The sequence below is a fragment of the Amblyomma maculatum genome, chromosome 8 (genome assembly GCF_055883805.1).
Source record: "Amblyomma maculatum isolate TAMU_Amacu chromosome 8, ASM5588380v1, whole genome shotgun sequence".
In the NCBI taxonomy this organism is placed as follows: domain Eukaryota; kingdom Metazoa; phylum Arthropoda; class Arachnida; order Ixodida; family Ixodidae; genus Amblyomma; species Amblyomma maculatum.
This window is the reverse complement of record NC_139351.1, coordinates 20,874,949-20,896,282: the sequence shown is the minus strand read 5'-3', so window position 1 is coordinate 20,896,282 and position 21,334 is coordinate 20,874,949. Positions and strand designations below refer to the sequence as shown.

The 21,334-nt window shown below is 45.0% G+C and overlaps 1 pseudogene; it reads right to left on the bottom strand.

Annotated features, from left to right (window-relative positions):
- Positions 1 to 5,116: 5,116 nt before the first annotated feature.
- Positions 5,117 to 7,363, bottom strand: LOC146180681 (uncharacterized; annotated as a pseudogene).
- Positions 7,364 to 21,334: the final 13,971 nt, after the last annotated feature.

Sequence of the window (21,334 nt, the reverse complement as noted above, 5' to 3'; positions counted from 1 at the left end):
AAACAGCACTCCCTGCTGTGCTTTCCCCACCCCCCCCCCCTCAGAATCTCATCTGCTGTATTTATTTATTTATTTACTGTACCCTCAGGGCCAAAGGCATTACAGAGGGGAGTGGGTTATATATGATACAGAGCAATGAATATAATACAGTGAAAACAAGTAGTACAAAATAAAATTCCTCCAGAATAAAACAAACAACATTCACAAAGCGTAAATAACATAAAATCAATGTACACAACACAGTGGAAACAGATATAACATATGATCAAATTCCTTCAGAATAAACATTGTTAGCTATTGCGTCGTGAAAGGTTTTGTTATCTGAAATGGCTGCAATATCGGGGGGAAGGCGGTTCCATTCCACAGATGTGCGGGGAAGATATGACTGAAAAGAAGATTTGGTGTGGCATGTTCAGATGCCAACCTTGTGGCGGTGATCGATGCGATGTGAAATGTATTCTGGGGGTGATATGAAACAGTCGTGAAGCGCAACGTGATGATATAGCTTTTGAAATAGCGTTAGGCGACCAATTTTACGGCGAGATTGTAACGGTGGGAGTGAAACGTTAGATTTCATGGCTGTGATGCTTGCCGTACGATTGTAATTTGAAACAATGAAGTGGACGGCAATATTTTGGACTAGTTCCAAGGAATATGTGAGGTTTTCATGTTTAGGGTCCCATATTGATGATGCGTATTCAAGTTTAGGACGTATAAGTGTTTTATACAGTAAAAGCTTAAGAGATGAGGGAGCGGCAGAGAAATTCCGACGTAGGTATCCTAACATGCGGTTAGCGTTATTAATAACGTAGTCAATATGAATAGACCATGTTAAATTTTGAGTGATATGAATACCTAGGTACTTGCATGTTTTTACGCAGTCAAGAGGAGTGCCATTAAGATAATATGAAGGAAGAGCGTTAGATGCACGGGAAATACGCAATGCTTTACATTTATTATTGTTTAATTCCATATTCCATGCATTGCACCAGTCTGACACCAAATTGAGGTCTGACTGGAGAGTGTCAGTATCGTTAACGTTATTTTTTTCCCGAAATATTACACAATCGTCAGGAAAAAGGTGAATGTTAGAGGATATGGCAGAAGGAAGGTCATTAATATAGATTAAGAATAGGAGGGGTCCGAGGACCGATCCCTGTGGAACACCAGATAGCACGTTAGTAATCGGTGAATTAGTGTCATTAGCATGCACCAATTGCCAACGGTTAAGAAGGAAAGATTTAATCCAGTCGAATACGTTAGGACTGAGATTAAGATGGCTCAATTTATGTAGCAGCAATTTATGGCATACCTTATCAAAAGCTTTGGAAAAATAAAAAAAATGCAGTCAGCAAACGATGAGTTGTCAAGTATGCGGTATAGCTTATCAGTAAAGGCAAGTATGTTTGACGAAAACCATGTTGCGCAGGTGTGAAAAATGAATTCTCATCGAGAAAGGTAACGACATGCTTGAAAATAATATGTTCTAGTAATTTGCAGCATGTGCTTGTGAGCGAAATGGGACGAAAGTTTTCAGGGGAGTGCTTACCACCGGACTTGTGAATTGGAATCACCTTCCCAATTTTCCAGTCGTTAGGAAGGCTTGCGGTGTCGAGTGACTCTTGAAAAAGTTTGGTTAGTATAACTGAACTATAAGCACAAGTATTTTTTAAGAATTTAGCGCTAATCGCATCGAAACCAAGTGAAGAATCATTTTTTAAAGAGTCAAATAATTTGGCTACGCGAGGTGGATCGATTGTTATAGGTGGCATTGTTGGGAACCTGTGGTGCTGTATGTAAGGCAGATTAACGCTTGAAGGGGAGGAAAAGCTTTCAACGAATGTGTCATTCAGCACGGAAGCACAGAGATTACTGGGGATAAGTTTACCGGTGGAATCTTGTAGTCTAATGAATGGGTCATTCGCCGGGTGTATAACGCGCCAGAATTTCTTAACACTCGTTTTCAAAATAGTTGGTAATGTGGTAGACAAAAAGTTATTTTTTGTTAGTTTAATCGCGTTGACGTAAGCGTCGGAAGCAGACTTGTACTTCGCCCATCGAGTGTTAGATGGTGAAAGCTTCGCGCGGCGGTATAAACGTTTATTTTTGTTAGATAGTCGTCTGATGTAAGAGTTGTGCCAAGGTGCTTGTGGATTAGAGGTGATGATGCGCTTAGGGATATACTTATCAGTTAGTTCGTGAACCTTTGTTTTGAATGATATCCAGTTTTCCTCGACAGAGCAGTAGTCAAAGTTTGCAATAAAGTAATCAACAAATATGCCCAGTTCATGTTTAATAGCGGCAAAGTTGGCGCGATTGTAATCTAGGATGAATTTTTTTTATTTTTTCCGCTTTTGGACGTGGGATATTAATGAAAAAATTAAGCAGGACATGATCACTGATGCCTGGAAGATGTGTTATATCAGTAACTAACTCTGGATTAGTTGCTAGAATTAGATCAAGAATGTTCGAAGCGTTATTTAGCGTCCTAGTGGCTAAGGAACCGTCGGTTATGTTTCCTTTGCATTACGTGTCCGATCCATGCCCATTTTTTCTAGATTTCAACCATGATGTCATGAATCAACATATTTTCACTGACTAACTGCACTCATTTTTTGTTGCTTGTAATCACACGATCAATACTACACTACGGGAGAGGATAAAAGGAGGGCGGAAGGCAGGGATGTTAAATCATGTCCTCAATTCTGACACTTCCTTAATGTAATGTTATCACTTTCTCCGTGAAGGACATTCATAGCTGTGTAACTGAGGATTTTTAACTACCTTTTTAGATGCCTCCTCTCCACCTTGTTGCGGAATGTCTGCACAACTTCTTTGATTTTAACCAAGTCAAACGTTTTATAATTTATAAAGGCTTTAAACAGAAGTTGGTTATATTATATGCACTTTTTATCAACTAATTATGTTGTGAGAATAGTCCATTGCAGAACAGCCCGATTCTTTGGTTACTCCAAGTACGTTGATGATAATCATGTATCTCAAAATAACGGCTTGAGGGGGTAGTTGGTGCTGCATAATATTCAGAAATATGGCGCAACAAACACAAACACAAGAGAAGAGACATAACACACGCACACACTACCAACTGTATTAAGGATCTGAAACCACTTCCTCTTCACCACTCCTCCCCTTCTACACTCAGGCACATCTTCTTATCTTCCTCTTCTTTGCCAAGGAGATATTGGCACTTTCTTCCTCGCAGAACATAAACATCGCCCAAGCATGGCAGTCACCAATTCTACACTGTCTTGTTTCTCTACACCTCTGCTTTGCCCAGAAACTCATACCACGCAGGACAGTCACAACGATCACCACATAGTCACATAGTCACACACTAATAACCACCACCACACATGTACAGTAGGACATGTCCATCCACAACACATCACTTGTGAAGTCCCTATGTATTGAAATACTTTAACCTGCCAACGTCTACGAAGCCACGAAGTCCATGTACTTGAAGGAAAAAGATTCTTTAAACTACCATGGCCACAATACGTGAGAGGTGTCCAAGAATAACAGCTTTAGGCCAAGAATAACAGCTTGAGGCCAGATAATAATCTCGTTCTTTGCATTACTCAAGAGGATTGCTCAATAAAAGTAAATTCTTTTCTACGTAAACTCAACGAAGCTTCACTAATACATCTGTCTTCTTTCTTCTGTATCCAGTACGCCTCTAAATTTCGCGCGCCATCTTATCCCGACTCTTCCCTAAAATGTTAAGCCTGCTAAACAACGGCTCACACTTGCACTTCTGACAGTGCAGGGGTAAATTTGACCCCTTGCCATTTTCTATGGACTTCTCGTGTTCCCTCATTCTATCATTGATACATCTTCCAGTTTGCCCTATATATACTTTACCGCACGTCAGTGAAATTTCATAAATCACTCCCACCCGACATCCAATAAAACTCGTTACATGCTTCTTATCGCATTGTCCTTTCTTTTTCCTCCCTATTATTGCAAATAACCCACCCAGTTTTTGGGGGGCAGGAAACACAACTAGCACCTCAACTTCAATCTTCAAGTTCTGTATACATTTGTATACAGAACAGACAGTAAGTTGAACAGTCCAATCCTTCAAGAGGTTAACATCCCCATCTTTTAATATGATAGCATTCCCCGAAGATTCCAGCATGCTCATGGTTGTTAGCCATTGTGTGCAGAGCATGACAAGCTTTCTAGCACACTGTTTCCATTTCCTTTCAATACACTGAACATTTTATAGTACCAGTGCATAAAAAAAAATTACTGATGCATGCAAAACAGACCTGGTTAACCGTTGTTGTCGCAGTCCGTCTGTTTGAACATGGTCTGCAATCCAATGCCCTCGCCAAACTGTAAAAAGGTAGCTATTTGTTATCAATATACTGGCAATGCTCCAGCACAGTGAGTGTGACTGTTTGACTTGAAAATATGTGTAGAATATGCTCAGCTTTCGAGCACATAAGTCACTAAACAGTCTTCATGACTGGGCATGATCACGTGGCTAACAAAACATCTGAAATCCAAAGAATGTTTTGTGGTTTGTTATAAGCTATTCAGTTTGCCTAAGAGAGGTTTGTGTAAAATTAATAAATGCAAGAAAGCATTCATTTTTACTACAGGTGTCTCTTGTGTTACCTGAAATATCATTGACTTTAAGTCAACGGTGAACTTTGGAAGTTTTTTTTTTAATACTTGCACACACCACTACTATTATTTGAAGATTGTATGCAACTTAACAGTGTCGGAACAACGTTGCTAATAATTCATTTTATACCGTCAGCCAGAAAATGATCAATTATGCACTAGACCGAGGCATAATACCATGTTAAAGAGTCCAGCAGTAAAATTTATTATTCCTGATTGCTTCAGTGTGCATTGTTCTTTGACTTCTCAGTTAAATAATTTATTACTGCACCTAGGCCAACGTACAAATGCTGTTCAAGAGTGCCCGCAATACAAACATACTTTACAAGCACAGATTCAGCGGTCAGTTAGGCTACTTAATTAACAAGGCAGCTTTTTAACAGCTAACCTGTCCTCCCAGATTCGTAATGCTGCTGATCGTATGCAATTACACAAGGAAGTACAGAAGAAAAAAACAGCAGTATTCATTTCTTGTCCAAACTTCAGAATACAGTACTTCAGCAGTTGCTAAAAATGTGGGGTAGCAAATACATAGTAGCAAAAAATTTGCAACGTTTTACTACCTCTGCAAAGAAGCCACTGTCAAAGGGCACGAGATTTGCACACACTTTTCTTAGCTGTTCACGAAGAGTACACAGGAATCCAGGCCAGTCACACCCATCTGGACTTGCACTTGCGTATAACATTTGCTGCTTTTCTTTAACTGCCCATCACGTAACTGCATTTTGGCAAAGTCTTCAACCTTGAGAGGAACTTTGATTTCTATTAGACGTGGTGCACAGCATTTGCACTTCACAAGACCGTCTGGGCTTGCTCCTAGGAAGCTGTGCTCCCGAGAGAAGAGGTCAGTCTCACTAACTTCCAGCTCCACATGGGTGTTATTTGGGTCCTGAAAGGCTCGTCGGGCTTCGGGCTCGCACAATACTCCCCGCTTCATAGCAAATGTTGCCCTAACTTTTTTCCCTCCCATTACTGCAGCAGTGAGACTTCGGGCATCATGTGGTCCCATTTTTGTTGGACATGTTTAGACCCAAGTGAACACTGTACGTGTCAGTGATGCTGTAATGATACCCTTCGCATATCTATGCCAAAGGAGGCAATCACTTTGAAGTCGTGTGGCTGAACTTTCAGCTTTCTTTCGTTTTAGTGGCATGAAGTCGTTGGCTTCCAGGACATCTGCGAAGCAATCCAATTTGGTTGTTTTAAACTTTCCATGCAGGTTTATAAGGCGCAATGTGGACAAATCCATGCCCTCACTTGGCAGCGATGAGTATACTGCTCTTGTTTTGTGATGCCTAGGTGCGTCGCTGAGACCTTCAATGGTGTCCTTAGAAAAAACAATGTGCTGAAATTTCTCTGTTACTTTCTTTGGGTCTCGTGGATTGTACCACTGACGCTCGCCTTCGGTGCATGCCACAGCATCTGGTAAATTAGCAAGATCATGCTGTGCAATGTGCATCAGCCCATACAAAACAGCACACATGCTTACATTCTCTGCCTTTCCCAGCATTACATGAACAGTTGCCACTTATCACTTCTCCATCACACTTTAGCAGCTTGACCCTAACATTATATGTGTTCCGTGTTGCCATAGACGCCAGCACTTGTGCTTTCACCACGGTCTGTGACGTGTCTTCAGTTGAAAATGTCAACTTCTGTAAATGGCCTGATGTGAAAAGCCGCAGGCTACTTTCTAGATGTTTTTGAGCGCCTTTGCTCTCATGTACCCCCCTAAAAAAATGAACTTCAACATTAGTATCGCTTCCGAGACATTTTTTCAAGCATGTACATCTACGCATTCAAGCCATAGATCGTACGGTGAAGCTTCCTCAAAAATGCAATGAGGCCATTTAAACACCCCCCCCCCTTTCGTTGGTCCACGAATGTCCACCTCTCAAAATTTTCTGGGTAGAACCCTGATTACCTTGCATACTAAAGTTTTTAGCATTACAGAAACTAAAAATAGAGAAATTCCTTCTTCCCATGAGCTTAAATCTGGTCTGTACATCAGAAAAAGTCAATTTAGGAGTACTTTGTTGGTTAAAGACGGACACCAAGAAACCTTAGTGCTGCTTTATAAAACAGACAAATTAACAAAATGAGCACTTCTAAGCTTTCAGTTCAGTTCAGTCGTGTCCGACTCTTCGTGACCCTATGGACCATGTCACGCTACGCTTTCCGGTCTCTCACTATCTTCCTAACATCACCTAACTTCATCTGCAGTGCCTCGAGGATGCCATCTAACCATCGCGTTCGCTGCCTACCCCTTCTTCGGCGACCCTCAACCTTTCCCAACATCAAATCTTTCTCCAGCGACTCCTCTCTAAGCTTTACTTCATTTCAAATGAAAGGATACCCATAGGATGCATTTTAAACAATCAGTAAAAAAGCGTCCTGCATAGTAAAACTGACACCATTATCATACGTTAATAACGTTAAGTTCTGTAAAAACGTTGGAAACACTTGATAATGAAATAAGGAATTTGTAGCACCACACTGTTGGATAGAAAAAAAAAACTTCCTCAAACCTTTCGACATGGTCATGCTCCCTCAGGTTTCGAATAGGCGCTGATCAGTTTTAGAGAGCAATGACAGCTTACTATATAGAGTTTGCATAACTGACAATGTACTCTTTTCCGAAGAAAGGGTTCAGTGACCGCCTTTCAGTGCTCCAGCCTTGACCATTGTGGTTCCGTAGTCCACATGACATGGCAGAACCGTGCACAGCTGTCAAAAAGGTAAAAAGTCTAGTCATACAACATGCCAGTGCAATCTCAAACCTAAGACTGCATGCTCAACTTCCTGCTGTCTATACACTTTGCTAGACTACATATTTTGACCATGACATTTCCATTGTCATAAGTGAAATAGAAGTATTTGCACACCATGCAGCACTAGGAAAAAAAGCCAGGTAGTACCAGGCAATCAGAGCCCCATAGTCCACATATATGCTAAGTTAGTAAAGAGGCTGTATGTTTTGTTAACATGATACAACCTTCATTTCATAACGTTTATACCCTACAGATATCAATTCAATCCTGTGTCACACTGTGCTGTTAATCTGATAACAATTATATTTTCCTAGAGCAGAGATAGGCTTCAATGAATGCTATTTCTCATTTTCATTGATTTTATTATTCAGACACTGCCTAAAGTACTTTGTAGGTAGGTACTGTACAGAGGTTGAGGTGCTCTTAAAATGCCTAAAGAAAGCTATAATAAGGCAAATCTAAATACGTTAGGTTGCATTTACAAGGAACCCTAAATATCAAATTAAATATAGGATAACAGTTAGTTCAGTCGTTCAGTCGTATCCGACTCTTCGTGACCATATGGACCACGTCACGCCACGCTTTCCGGTCTCTCACTATCTTCCTAACATCACATAACTTCATCTGCAGTGCCTCGAGGATGCCATCAAACCATCGCGTTCACTGCCTACCCCTTCTCCGGCGACCCTCAACCTTTCCCAACATCAAATCTTTCTCCAGCGACTCCTCTCTTCTCATCAGATGACCAAAGTAGCTGAGCTTTAACTTTAGAATTTGACCCTCCAATGAGCAGTCAGTGTTTATGGTCGACAATATCGACTGATTTGATCTTCTGGCTAACAGTAGAGAAGAGAAAAAGGCAGGAATAAGACAAAATCATAATACAAAAATAAATCCAAAACAAATGCGTCACCGCGCATTGTTTCTTCTGTACGCTTACTTGCAGCTTAGACCTAATCCGTCAGTATGAATCATTAATAAAATATTATTACGGCTACTTATATGAAGGATGACGCGTATTCCCCAGTGCGAAGTTGGTATACTTGAATCAGGCTATGCAGTTGAAGTTTTCGTATTAGTAACGAGACGCGATTCACTTTAACACAAATAAAAAACGTCACCGAGTCTACTGACGGACCTCAAGACATCACAGCGGCTAAATATTAGTTATGCGCGATGGCCACGTAAATACTGTCAAGGGCTCAAATTACTCGGCGCCGCATTTCAAGACTGTCGCCAACAAGTACGCGGTGCTCCTATATTCATAGCTACGTTAACGTTACACTCATTGCGATGTACGTCAGCGAAAACAGTGCACCAAAATCAAATGCTTACATCAAAATAGTCAGTCAGTCAGTTCAGGCGTTCAGTCGTGTCCGACTCTTCGTGACCCTATGGACCATGTCACGCCACGCTTTCCGGTCTCTCACTATCTTCTTAACATCACATAGCTTCATCTGCAATGCCTCGAGAATGCCATCTAACCATCGCGTTCGCTGCCTACCCGTTCTCCGGCGACCCTCAACCTTTCCCAACATCAAATCTTTCTCCAGCGACTCCTCTCTTCTCATCAGATGACCAAAGTAGCTGAGCTTTAACTTTAGAATTTGACCCTCCAACGAGCAGTCAGGGTTTATGGTCGACAATATCGACTGATTTGATCTTCTGGCAGTCCAAGGAACTCTTAAGAGTCTTCGCCAGCACCACAATTCAAACGCGTCAATTCTTCGGCGGTCAGCCTTTTTCACAGTCCAACTCTCGCATCCATACATCACAACTGGAAAGACCATAGCACGGGTTATACGGATCTTGGTTGGCAGACTAATGTCTCTGCTCTTTACTAGGCGGTCAAGGCTAACCATTGCTCTCTTTCCCAGAAGCAGGCGTCTCCTAATTTCATGGCTGCAGTCTCCTTCCGAGGTAATCTTGGCGCCCAAGAACAGAAAATCTGTCACAGCTTCCACTTCTTGTCCATTGATGCTCCAGGACTTGATGCGGCAAGACGCCATGATCTTTGTTTTTTTAATGTTCAGTTTAAGCCCAAACTTCTCACTCTCTTCTTGTACGCGCATCAGAAGTCTCTTGAGTTCCACTTCACTTTCTGCCATTAAAGTGGTATCATCCGCATATCTAAAGTTGTTGATACGTTTTCCAGCAATCTTCACTCCAGCTGAAGACTCGTCCAGACCGGCCTTCCTCATGATGCACTCTGCATATAGGTTAAATAGGCAGGGCGACAGTATGCAGCCTTGCCTCACCCCTTTCTCAATCGGAAACCAATCAGTAAGACCATGCCCAGTTCTGACTGTGGCCTCTTGCCCTTCATAAAGGTTCCTGAGGAGACAGATGAGGTGAATCAAAATAGTACTCATACATATCTCAAATTGTAGTGTTCTAGAATAACACTAGCTAAAACCAATGCGATACTCGGCTCATATTATCAACAGAAAAGGAAGAGCAGCAAACACTTTCAAACGTTGAGCTTTCATGAGTCAATACAATTTAGTAAAGTACTCACATGACCAAATTTCCTCAATGGTGAAGTCGGAGAGACGTACGAGAAGTTTGCGCTTGCTCATCGAGCGCTGATTGGAATGGTGCAGTGGTGCAGCTGGCTGTAGTTCGGCTGACAACTGGACTACAACTACCATGGCGGCGCCGCGACTTCCGGAAAACCCGCGCATGGGCAGATCGGTTGGTGGAATCGGTCTAATACGGGGCTCACTCAGGACGCCAAGCTCGCCACTTGTGGCGCTGAACTCAGCACCGCCGATGGAGGCTCCTGGCGGGCGCATGGTGCCTATTGTGCTCTAGACGATTTGCAGCTACTCAAGCAAAAAAAAGTGTATGGCAAAAGAAAAATGTACGTAGTAACAAGATGCGCATATATATACGCACTCCAGAAACAGTTTCAGTATATAGTCGTATCGAACAAAATCAGTGCTAATTGGACTTACCTGATCGGTATAGTGAGTGTCCCTCCATATTAAAAGGCGGGCATTTTGGGGCACGAGATACCCAAGGACCCAGACTGCAGCAAAATGAGCCAATTCTGCCGCCGCAGCCAGCCGCAGCCTTGTTTCCAAACGGCTCAGCGAGTCTTCCTGCGCGATCAGCGCACACACTAATTATATATATATATATATATATATATACATACATATATATATATACATATATATATATATATATATATATATATATATATATATATATATATATATATATATGTATGTATAAAGACATATGCAAGGAGTATATAACAAGATGAGCATATGTTCCAAAACAATACATTACTGTGTTCAGTATAACATCGAATCGAGCAAAAAGCTCCTCTGATAAAGACCGAAAGATCATGTACTTACGCATGTTTTGGTGAACTTCGGCACGAAGAATCTGTACAGAGCGGCTGCAATCATCAGCTGCATATGTGGGCTGTTCTTTTCAAACGCTGACAGCTGCAGGAGGTTGAGACAGATTGAATTTGTGTGAAATAAAAGCGAACGATAAAATTAGGCAGTAGGCATCGCGCCCACACGGAGGCTGGCCGTCGACTGAGTAGCCCCGCGCACTTAGCTCGCACGGAAGGTGTTTTCCCGCCATTTGGACACGTGACCTCAAGAAGGGGGAAGGGGGTGAATCTTTCTGTGTGCGGTGCATGCAATTCTTTTTTTTTTTTCCCGCTATTTCTCTCCGCTTCGGCATTCCGTCGCCCCCGCGAAATGGAGGAGCCTTATTAATGCCTCGATACCTTTCGCCTCCCTGTGGTTCTTTCCGCCTTGCCGCAGGGAGAAGAGATGGACCGATGGGGGCAGCGGGTCCCACGCAGCGAGAAGCAGTTTTTTTTCTTCTTCACGCCTACTCCCTCCCCCCTCCCTCGTCGTTCAAGACCATAGTTCAAGAAGCGTCGAGGTCGTTTCTTTCCTTTTCTTTTCTTTTTTCGACGGCTTCTGTAGAGCCCTCGTCTTGATACCAGCGGCTGTAGTTCTTTGCATGAAAAACATATGGCTTGGAATGAATGCATGTAATGTTCTTTTAACCGAATATCTTCCACACAAACCAAGTGTGGGGCAGTAGAACACTTGCAGCTCTATTTAGCCAAAATAGCAAGACCTAGCTACGTATATAGTGTTCAGCAACTTTATCGGAACCATCATGGAAAATGTTTCCACCGGTCAAGGTGGAAAAATTTTTCAAGACGGTTAAGTTGCAAAACACTGTATATTATGAGTGCTTTTTCAGAGATTACATAGTCCATGCGGATTTATACTTACCAAAGCAGTACGTGGGTCATTTAGAGCACCTGGGGCTGTCATATCAATCGCAAACCACATTTCCGTTTTCGGGTGTGGTTTTCCATCATAATGCGGCTTATGCAGCTCGACTAAAGCCTGTGACCTCGAGTTCAAGTTGGTAAAAACCGATTGAACCACATAGTAACTGCTGCAAGTTTCTGACAAAAATATTTGTTCTAGGGATGCATGAAAAGCAGTAGAAGGTCGCAGGGCAAAATGCACCGGATCCGGTTGAAAGCTCATAAAAGCTCACCGCCTCTTTTCTTGACCCTGTACGAAATGTAAACTCACTGAGGCGAATCTATGGGCGTTTAGGATTGATAGGTTTAGAGGGTACTGGCAAAAGTAATTGACAGTTAACGTCTAAACCTTAAAGGCACGTGATCTCTTCGGTTTACCGTGGGTTATGGGGGGGTTATGTTATAGGTTAACTTTATGATGAGGTTGATTTACTTCAGAGGTTACCATTTAACCACAAAAAAATTAGCAAATACATTCGTAGGTTCATAGCAGTTTACCACCCAAATCTTAGGCACTTAATACTAGGTATGCTTCAAACAGACAATCAGCGCCTACCAGTTCACAAATTCAAACATAAATTCATGGCAATTACTCGCGATCAACTACAGAGTGTACCATCCCCGCCGCGGATCAATTAGCACGCGGTTAAAGCTTTATTTCAAAGTATGTATAAATAACAGTTATATTAACCTTTTGTTGGGCGATGTATAATTATATCAGCAGGCTCAAATGACATAGTGTCAGTATATATCATGCGCGCGGTATATATAATTCAATGTTGCATAAAAATAGCTGTTTCAATGATACGAATTTTCCACTTTTCTCCTGCTAAGCCGACTGCCTAATGGAACGTAGAGGGGAAACCTGCTGTATTGCAGGAAACTTTACCTTGATATGCACAATGTTATTTAATGATAATTATAGCAGCAGTGAATACGCGGCTGGAGAAAAGGGGATTCGAGAAACTTTATATATATTCTGGCATTTAATACCATATTTCTGCGTGTGAGGCTGACGTTGAAGAATTTAACACAATGTAGACCGCCACTGGTGCAGGAGCCGATCGATCCTCGTCATGCTGCGTGGAATTCTCAAAACGCAATTCCTTTGAATTTTCTCAAAAGAACCAAAGGTTACTTCTTGCACAATACTTGTGTTCGCAGGAATTTGCGTTCGACAGGCGAATCGTCCGGGTGATCGGCTCTTTGTGTGCCTTCCATTTTTATTTGGAAACTATCAGTAACACATTTGTGTTCTGGACAAAGACAGTCGGCCTCGGCATATTAATATATCAGGAATAAAGCTTTCCTAATCCCCGTGTTTTAACTGAGGCGGGCAAATGTTTATCCCAAGCTGTTCCATTTATCCTCATGTCGGCAATATCCCCGAGTTTCGTCTATCGAGAGTGCAGCATATATGTATATATGCGAAGCGTTACAGCTCATTTGGTCCAAAACCACCTCGCTAACCCGGTGTCGCTTGAGTATTGTCGAGGTTTGTCTGAAATATTCGGAACGTGGTAGTAAAATGGAGATGCGGTTCAGGTTCCCACCTGGATCTGACAGATGCTGCGCCTTTACTTTCCTATAAACAATTTACAATTAACTGCGGTTGTCCACTGAAATTGAGAGATAGAAAGAACAATGAGAAGGCGTTGTATCCCGTCGAATATTAAGGGGAAGCTTGAGCGTCCCCCTAATTTTTATTTCCTTCTTTCAATTATTATTAACTATTCCATCGTACCACTGTGCAAGGTCGTGGAACAATTTACTCTGTGCGAGTGCACACGTGCGTGTGTGCGTGCACGTGCATGCGTCACATACGGCTTCGTGCCGATGACGGGGTAGACTATTAACTCAATAATCTGGGACATCTTGTTCATTCTAAAGTTATAGCTAATTGAAATATGCGCGAAACTCCTGATAAAGCCTAGTGCACACAGGTTCCAACTTTCCTATATCTGTGCTCCTTGATTGTTTATTGATCCAGCCTCCCAATCATACGACCCTGCATGGCTTAGGACGTGTTTTCTTGTGTATTCCTCTTGCAAAGTCAATGTACTTTGATTATATTTTCACTATAGCTAGGTGGTGGCGCCTATTTGGGTTTCGCCTTGTCTTCATTATGCTCTTTTTGGTGCGCTAATGGGTATCCGAGTTAGTGGATCACATAGGTTACGTTTGGCGGCCTTAACTTTTCTACTGGCTTGGAAGTAGAAGGCAGATTTTTGTAGTGCATGGTCAGGGGAAAGCCAGGCGCACGTATTTGCGTAGTTAGAGGAGGTGATTGTAGACGGAGCATAGATAGTCATAGCCGTATCTACTCTCTGCGAAGCGCTATGCTATTCTGCGCCCCTAGACATATGTGCCAAAGGTATGCGAAGTGGGAGACGCCTGTTGCACCCAGTTTCCCGCATGCTGTAAGAGACTTTCGGCGGTGCACTGAGTGTGGCGTACTCGATCCCAACCAAATTAAGACAGGCTTTAAAGCTGGCATATTGATCCGCACTGTACCAACTTTGGTCAGGTCGAGTCTCACACATATGTGTCCTTAAGGACTGCGTCGCAGCTTGGACGTTCCGCTGCCTAGCGCCGTGAGCTTTTTCGTCGCACGGAGGAAGGCCGAGCGAAGCGTTCGAACAACATGAAAAGTCCGTGAGGTTGATCATTTGGTAGAATAGGAACGCGGTCGATCGTATTCGGCGACCCCGTTGTCTACTGTTCCCCATGCTAGTGCGTCTCACCTAGATATAGCCAGCTGTTAGTTCTTGGAGAGCAAAGCTTTATCCGGAGGTGTTTGACGCGGCACATCCACCTCAGGAAGGTCACTTGTACATCGAAGTAATTTGAACACGGTTCTTGCCTGACGCAAGCTTGCGGCTCACGCGTATGTGAGCCCAAAGGTTCGAGCAATCGACTGCCTGGAAATTTGTTAGGTGGTGGTGGTGGGGGTTAAAACATTTATAAATGACAATTAAATGTTTACAGAGAGGTATTTGGGTTAGAGACGTATCGGACTCCTCCCCTCACAATACTAGGTGGAGCCTCTATTCCGGGGCCCCATTTGCAAGCAACGCCGCCCGCGTCCGATGAACCAAGACCTTTTGAGCCTTGAGGTCTTGACAGCCGAGCAGGGCCGCCTCCCAGTCCTCTCTAGTTGGCTTGGGGTTGGGGGGAATTGATGGGTTTGACTGGCACGCCCAGACCATGTGGAAGGTGTAAGCCACCTCCCCACAGTACTGGCACGCACCACCAAAGCACGGGTTGAAATGTTTAAACACCGCCAGGCACAATATAGTATTGGAAAAAATGTTGATGAGGAGGCGCTCTTCAGCGCGATCCGGTCCCTTACAAGGGGCCGGTAGCGCCGGTGCTCCTCCTTGTAGTAATCGGTGATGTCTTTGAATGTAAGAGCCAGATTGTCTGATTGGGAGTAGGCTTCCAAGGACAGGGAGATAGCCCGGGAGAGACTGCGCGGGCGGCCTGATCGGCCTGTTCGTTTCCCCTGAGTCCCTGGTGACCGGGTGCCCAAATGAGATTATGCGGAGTTGGGTCTATATATCGGCAGCTAGATTGCAGTATACGCCGGGCAAGCGGCGGAGCCCATTCCAGCCTACAATTCCGACAGGCCCCTCGCGAGTCGGTGATGATGTGTTTCGAATTGGGAATACTGAGAGCCAGAGCGATAGCAATCTCCTCCGCGTGAGTTGTGCTGTAGGCTTTGAAAGTTAGCCCGTTAATCGTGTTTGTGTTGTGTACGACTGCAGCCGTATACCATCACCCGTGGTAAGGACCGGCAACATCCACATAATACACGTGTTGCTGGTGACCATAGTATCGCTCCAACGCTTCCGCGCGCGCCTGGCGACGACCGCTATTGTCTTCTTTGGACATGTTGCGGGGAAGGGGCCGGACCCGGAGGGCGCGTCTCCAGAGTTCTAGCACTCTCACCCTTTCCTCAATGTGGTAATCGTGTTTGATGTGTAGCCGGTCCAAAAAGCGGCGACCGGACGTGGTCTGTGTAAGACGCGTCTATTGGCTTAGTAATTGGGCTTCTCGTAGCTCCCAGAAGGTGTTCACCACGCCCAGAGCCAGAAGTCTCTGGTTGGACGTGCTGACCGGAAGGTCGAGAGCCCGCTTGATGACTTTCCGGTGGATGGCCTCCAATTGATCCTCATCGTGTTTACGCAGGTATAAGTAGGGTGTCGAGTAGAGGATTCTGCTCGTTACAAAAGCATGGGCAAGCCGCAGTGCATCCTTGCTTCGTAATTCGCCCCGCTTGTTGGAGACCCGGCGGACCATACGGCCCACCTGGTCTCCCACCATGCGAAGTTTGGCCAGAGCGGTGTCAACTCTGCGTTCATGGTGTATGAAGAGGCCAAGGACGCGGATCTCTTTGGCCTCCCGGATCGGTCCCGAGGGGAGACTGATGCGACGTTGAGTTGTGTCTCGATGGAAGGGATGTACGTGCACAAATTCAGATTTAGCTGGGGCGCACTGGAGTCCGCATTAGGTCGCGTAGTCGTCGACTACGGTCGCCGCTGCCTGCAGGCAGGACTCCATGTGGCCCAGGTTACCTTGCGTGGCCGCGTGGCGCGTATCATCCGCGTAAAGTGCGTGATGTATCCCGGGAAGAGAAGCCAATTTGGAGGGAAGATGAAGCATGGCTAAATTGAAAGGAGGGGAGACAAGACAGCGCCCTGAGGTGTTCCCCTCGAGCCGATGGTGTATGGCCCGTGTTCCGCATCTTGTATGCGTATGTAGGCTTGGCGGTCTCTAAGGAATTGTTTTATGCAATTGAATGTTTTGTTACCACAGTTGGTGTGACTGAGGTGATCGAGGATTACTTCGTGCTTCACATTGTCAAATGCGCCTTTAAGGTCCAAGGCCAGGACCACCTTGTCATTATGGGGACATTCGACAGGGTCTAAGATGTCGTGGTGGAGCTGAAGGAGTATATCCTGTGCTGATTTTTGAGGGCGGAAACCGAACATGGTGTCCGCGAAAATGTCCTGTGTTTCGAGAAATGCGGAGTGTCTGTCGCGCACCATTGTCTCCACCAGCTTGCCGACACAAGACGTGCGAGAGATGGGGCGAAGGTTCTCCACATAAATAGGTTTGCCGGTTTTCGGGATAAAGGTGACGAGAGCCGACTTCCAGTCGAGAGGGAGAGGAGTGTCTCTGTCTTAAATACTATTGATGTATTTGAGAAGCACGACATATGCTGCATCGGGAAGGTTGGCCAAAAGCTTGACCGTAACCTTGTCGCGCCCGGGAGCAGTAACCCACTGCATTATATATTTCTTGCCGCTGCCTTATACGTTGGGTACTGTTTGCTGTTTTACTGAAACATTATTTATTGTCCTAGTGTGCTTTGTCATTTCCATGTTTATCAATAAAATTTCTTTGGTTCCCTGCTATGCAGATGGTTGAAGTTCACGCCTATGACGTCATGATCGTTTCTACTCTCTTATCCCGGTACTTTTCAAGCAGAAGTCTTAAGCTTCTGGACTTATGCAGCATTACTTCCATATGCAGGGCTATTCTACAAGCGATCTCTCGGCTTAGTACGTACGACAGATAATTCGCTTTAACCACTTCCGATATATGTTTACGCCCTAAAACTAAAAGTTCTTCATATTATTAGTCTGCAAGCCACAACAAAAACTCGAAATTGCGGCAGCTGCTTCAAGAAAGAATTCTTTTCAATTAGCCGTTTTAATTGCGCGTACCTCGTGTAGATCTCAATATTCGTAATTTTCAATCACTATGTATAACATAGGGGTCTCAAACTCATATTGATATGCAGAATGCGTTGAGAAAATATGTTTCTCGGGAACCTTGAATGGACAATAACAAGCAAGAAATATAGAAGCCATAATTCAAAACAATCTGTAAAATAAAAGCAAAATACTGATAAAATAAATAAAATTCAACTGTTTCCTTTCTATGAAACTACACTCCCATTATGTGAGAAAAAAAAAACAGGAAAAGCGGAGCATCTTCGAATTTTTGTGTCCAAACGCGCAGGAGGAGCGCGTTACTTCAGGATGGCTTGGCGGTGTTACTGAAAGGATAACAGCGGTTGAAAACTACCACAGTCGCTTGTCCTGACAATGTATAAATGCGAATGAAAATGAGGTCTGGTTGTCCAGCGCCTGGTTATTGAAGGTAACAAAGTTGACTCTCATAATTTTCACTAATAACGCGCAAGTTTGGAAAACGCGCTTGTATTTCCAACATGTATTTCGTTCGCACGTACAGCGTCCTCGCACGCTCGCGATCGTCTCTTGGTTCGCGTTCTATGCTTCTGCAACGAACTTGAAAGCATGCGCCCTCGAGCACAAGCTGCCTAGTCTTCCAAAAATTGTTGACAAGAAGCGGGGGAGGAGAGGGGGGTAGTTTGCAGACCATTGTAGAATCGGACTGCTCGCTGCGAAAATGCGCCCCTCCGACTTCCGAAAAAAAAAATGAAAAGAGCCGCCCGTCCCACCCCGGCAGATCGTAAAAGAGGATGAATGGGCCACACGCAAAGAAACAAAACCAAATGACAAGGACGCTGGCCCGTTTTCTCGCGGCTCTTAGCTCTACCAGACTGCTTTGAGAAAAAAAGTATGTGAATAATAACCTGGCCAATAATCATTTTCCTTTGTTTTTTTTTTTTTCATGTGTTTGATCGGAAGACAACTTTGTTCGTAAAGAGCTCCTTCAAAAATAGTAAACAAATACCACAAAACTACATGCTCTCTTCAAAGTCTGAGTGTACACATCTCTTCTCTCGCCCAGTCAGGAACGCTCGCCACCAACTTTCGAGCTGCGGGGGTGACACAGTTGCCCCGCCCTTCCCACCATTTCCCCTCTCTTTTCCGTCCTTCCTTCGAAACGTCAGAGCGCGCGGTCGGTTTGTTTCGTCCGGGTCTCCCTCCGTGTATGCATTTCTCTTCTCCAGCTGCGAAGTCGTGTTTTTAGAATTTGCCTCTTTGCTTGCCTGCCGGAGCGTTCGCTGCGGCCAAGGCTTGCCAGTGCCCTGCGCATAATGTCTGCCCCCGTATGCTTTTTCTCTTCTGTCCGCTTCTTTTATTTTACACAATGGCCTTTTCCCCCCTCACAATGCGAACTTGCGTCTACTCAAGTGCCCTGCCATGTAGCGGACGAATTTCAGTGAGTGATACGGGCTAAATGGAGCGCACGGGAGCTTGTGCGCCATAATATACCTGATGTTACATCACCTACTGCTGCGCTTCGTAACAAGCAAACTGTATAAAGACATAATCTACACATGAAATCGCGCTCACCTCGCGGCTTGCTGTTTATCAGAATTCGGTAAATAATTTTACTAACAGCTAGGGTTCACTAAAAATGTGAGCCACAAGTTAAACAAACAATAGCATTAATTAATGTAGCAAAACATTTATACTAAATATCATGTATCATTTTGTTCCATAGTAAGCGCAAATTACATAACATCGCGAAAAACCAAAGCGAAGTAATAGGCAAGTTAAAAAAAAGTCGCAGTCTTGCTCTTCATAACTTTTTTTCAATGCCCCACCTCAACAGTCGGGCCGACGCATTGCCGCACTCTTGCCATTAACCTGGCGCCGTGCCCGGCGTTTAGTCCGCCCGAGAAGTAGGGCCAAAGCCCGCTGCGAACTACTTGCCGAAATGGCTGGCGGCCACCTCCGGGCAGACCGCTTGCCGTGGTTCACTAGTCGACAAAGTCGGCTGCCGATCATTTGCCGAACGTCGGCCACACGTAAATTGTCGGTCAAGGATGCTTGGGTACAGAGCCAGTAGCAGGCCTGTGCATTTTAACGCGGTAGCGTTAAGGAGCTCGTGTCGCAGAAAAGCCCGTGTCGTCGGCGGCGTTGGCCGTGAGCGATAAATCCCGGCATGCACTTCATAAACGGCAAACACAGAAGAATCTCTCCTCGCAATGTGCGGCGCTGCCCCGACACTTGGCGCGCCACTCGCCCCTGACGTTTCGCCGTGCACCCTCACGGGTTGTAAAATCAAGCGTCTATCCTTTCTTTAGATCACTATCTTCCCTCACCCGCTTCTCCCCTTCGGGCCGCGCGGGTACCGGTGCGAGGATGCCCCAATACCCTTGCATTTAATAAGTTTTCTCATTCTCTCCCCTTCCAGCCTCCAGCGTGCGTCACTCGAAAAGTGGTGTTTAGGCAACGCGGCTCCTCTTTCGGCTCACAGCGCGATTGCTAGGTGCAGCGTCTGATGCCGGACGCCTCTGACGTGATCGCTGCGCCGTAGCGCTCCTGCTGGTAAAGCGTCCCCTGCGATGTGTGCCGAGCTGCTTCCGAGAAATCATGCTTCTGCGTGGTGCTCCCAAGCGATGTAGAGGACGATCCCATCAAGGCGTCCGCCCCATGATCGCGTCCGCCTTCATGGCGCGTCGCTGCCCGGCTTTCTCCCTCCGAGACACCGAGTTCTTTGGTTCGTTCCGCTTGCTCAGGCGCACGTTTCGTTGCCGCGCCGGACACTGTGTGACTCAAGAGCATACCGAGCGAATGAGTGGGCGGTGCGAACGAGGTGCAATAACGCTATCGCGTTCCACTCTTGAAGGCGAAGCTTAAGCGTCCTCCAAATTTTTCTTTTTCTTCTTCCTACAGTCACAACAACAACTGACATCGCACAGCACACGGACGCCTCTCCGTTTCGCCTCAATCGAAACGCAGCCGCGGATGGTCCGGATCGAACCCGAATATTCCGGCACAGTAGCTGGGCATTTTAATCACTGCACCACCACGGTGGCGGAACGTTTCGATTGAGCAGAAACGGAAATACGTCCATGTACTGTGCGCCACCAGTGCACGTTAACTCCCAGGTGATCAATAATAAACAATAATAATTGGTTCACCGGGAAAAATGCGCAGTATCTGTTACACTTGCTCTCTGGACACCTGAACCGTGTTGTAAGGAAAGGGAGGAAAGGGCAAATAAAGAAGAGATAAAGATGTGCCGTTCTGGAGAACTCCGAAGTAATTTCCAACATGTGGGGATCCTTAAGGTGAACTGACATAGCAGAGCACACGGAGTGTGAGTGAGTGAAAACCTTTATTTAGCTCTAGATTGGCTTCTCTTCTTCGGTTTTCAGATGGCTTCGTCCATCTTCTAAGACAAAGGTCGGTTGCCCTTAGTCCAGGGCTCCGCTGGATGCTGCTGCCAGTTGTGCTCGCCGAATCAGACCTTCTTGGTCGACTGCGATCGCTGGAGAGCACTCCCTCCCATTGCTCCGCACTCGGGTTTCTTATGACGGGTACCACGCTTATCCTCTGGCATGCCCACGTAATGTGGTACAGCGTGGGTGGTTCTTGTCACCAAGGGAATTTGTCAATATACTGTGTGGGCATGCCCACGTAATGTGGTACAGCATGGGTGGTTCTTGTCACTAAGGGAATTTGTCAATATACTGTGTGGGCATGCCCACGTAATGTGGTACAGCATGGGTGGTTCTTGTCACCAAGGGAATTTGTCAATATACTGTGTGGGCATGCCCACGTAATGTGGTACAGCATGGGTGGTTCTTGTCACCAAGGGCATTTGTCAATATACTGTGTGGGATAAATTTTGTTGAGTACGT